We start from the raw sequence: 2,069 nt of genomic DNA, 5'->3' as shown, positions 1-2,069 counted from the left end.
GGCGGTCGAGGTGGGGGACCGTTCGGAGGTCCCGGCGGCCCTGGCGGCGGTGCGTACGCGGGTGCGCACGGGGGTGCCGGCCACCCGGGTGGCAGTGTGTATGGAGGTGCCGGCGGTCCGGGCGGGGGACCGTTCGGAGGTCCCGGCGGCCCTGGCGGCGGCGCGTACGCGGGTGCGCACGGGGGTGCCGGCCACCCGGGTGGCATTGTGTATGGAGGTGCCGGCGGTCCGGGCGGGGGACCGTTCGGAGGTCCCGGCGGCCCTGGCGGCGGTGCGTACGCGGGTGCGCACGGGGGTGCCGGCCAGCCGGGTGGCATTGGTGTATGGAGGTGCCGGCGGTCGGGGTGGGGGACCGCTCGGAGGTCCCGGCGGCCCTGGCGGCGGAGCGGCGGCGGCGGCCAGCAGCGGAGGCGGCACCGGCCACGGTGTGAGCTGCTTGGACGGACAGCCGGGCCAGTCCGGTTATGGACCTTATGGTAAGCGCCCGTCCCGACTAAGACCTTATGACGAGCTCCCGGTCCGACTTTGAACCTCATGCTTAGCTCCCGCTCCGACTATGGACCTTGCGATGAGCTTGCTGTTCGACTTTGGACGGCGAACTCTCGTGAGCCCAGGCCAACGGTGGTGGCATAGCGCATCCAATCGAGTTCTTCGCCATTCTATCGGCTATTGCATGCGTCTGTTACACCATTGTCACAAATTTGACAGTTTTCTGCCAGCACTGCTTGCCAAAAGCATTGTAGCTTGCATACCCGAGTTGCTCAATGCCATCCAAGTAACGAGGAGAAAAGGCGTGGAATACTATGGACTATTCCAAAATATATCGAGCAATTGTTTTAAGCTTCGTGCTCAACCTGCCACATACGGAACATGTATTGTAGTGAAAAACCTTTTGTTTTAAGAAGACCAAATAACATTCTTTGAAACTCCGACATTCTTGGACATTTCTTTACCAATTTTAGCGTTTGCGTATTTCACGCAGTAGCTATTGCCAAAACGGGTATTATACGGTTATTTAGTACTCGTTTTACGGGCATTGTGGTGCGATACGCTCAAACAACATTTGACAGGTTTCGAAGGTGCCCACGCATGTCGGTCATTCAGTGCTGCCCCGACCGTCAGGTGGCGCCGGAGGCCGCGGCGGCGGAAGGAACTGCTTAGATGTGCGTTCGGGGCCCGCTGGTGTGAGCACGGTGAGAGCTCCCGCTGATGCGAACACGGTGAGAGCTGGGGACTAAGATACCGAAATCCGGCGTTGTTCAATAACTCATGAGAGTACACACACACACACATCACTTGCTTCAGGCCGGAGGATTGGTGTAATAGCTTATATCATCTTCCTGTGATGTTTCTCAACTACGCCAAAGCGTGCCTCGGCGTGTCAAACAGCAGCCCAATACCAGAGACAATGCTATTAATGAGTATACAGCGTAACAATGCCATGATCCCTCGTGTCGTGGTGTCTCATAATTGCTTTGTTTGTGTCCTCCACGGCAGGCGCATGCAGCTGGCGGAGGTGCGCCAGGGGCTCCAGCGGGGTATGCAGGAGCTGCGGGAGCGCCTGGGAAAGAGTGACCCCTGTTGGCAGGCTGAGAACACCCCGGTGCCACACATGGCGTTGACAGTATTTCTGCTGGCGTTCCAACCATGCATTATTTAAAACAGAGCGCTAGCCATCCGCTTTGGTGTATGGGCGCGTATAGTTTTAGAGACGATGTACCGTGCCACCCTCCGGCTCTCTGTACGTCACTGAAGTCTGACGGTGCACTCTTCTCTGTTGTTGTTGGATTGGTGGAATGGCATGGCTGACCGTCAATATCGTGATCGCTTTCTGCACATACACCGTGTATGGCGTCTCAGTTCAGTGTAAATGCACCTAATACTTGCACTGTTGTAGACCTGACCATCCCGCTGGCAAGCTTGCAAGCCGCAGAGGCACTTGATGCGCATCAAATGGCCATGCAGGCTGGTAAGACTGGCCTCGCGGTGTATCGTGTACGTTAGATACAAAATATAACGTATTTGACTTTAGCTCATTGCACACACAAGCGCACGACGTGAATGGCACA

The 2,069-nt window shown here is 57.0% G+C and overlaps 1 long non-coding RNA gene across 2 annotated transcripts; it reads left to right on the top strand.

The window, feature by feature from the left end:
* The first annotated feature begins 346 nt into the window (after positions 1-346).
* LOC119089747 (uncharacterized) lies at positions 347-2,031 on the top strand. Of its 2 annotated transcripts, none has more exons than XR_005093191.1 (3): positions 347-476; positions 1,123-1,193; positions 1,498-2,031. It is a non-coding gene; the product is annotated as an uncharacterized LOC119089747 (long non-coding RNA). The 2 variants fall into 2 exon arrangements; XR_005093190.1 differs by having other exon boundaries at positions 1,123-1,220.
* Positions 2,032-2,069: the final 38 nt, after the last annotated feature.

This window comes from Pollicipes pollicipes, unplaced genomic scaffold (assembly GCF_011947565.3).
Source record: "Pollicipes pollicipes isolate AB1234 unplaced genomic scaffold, Ppol_2.1 Scaffold_3087;HRSCAF=3621_pilon_pilon_pilon, whole genome shotgun sequence".
NCBI lineage: Eukaryota > Metazoa > Arthropoda > Thecostraca > Pollicipedomorpha > Pollicipedidae > Pollicipes > Pollicipes pollicipes.
The sequence above is the reverse complement of the archived record's forward strand: the minus strand, read 5'-3'. Positions and strand labels throughout refer to the sequence as shown.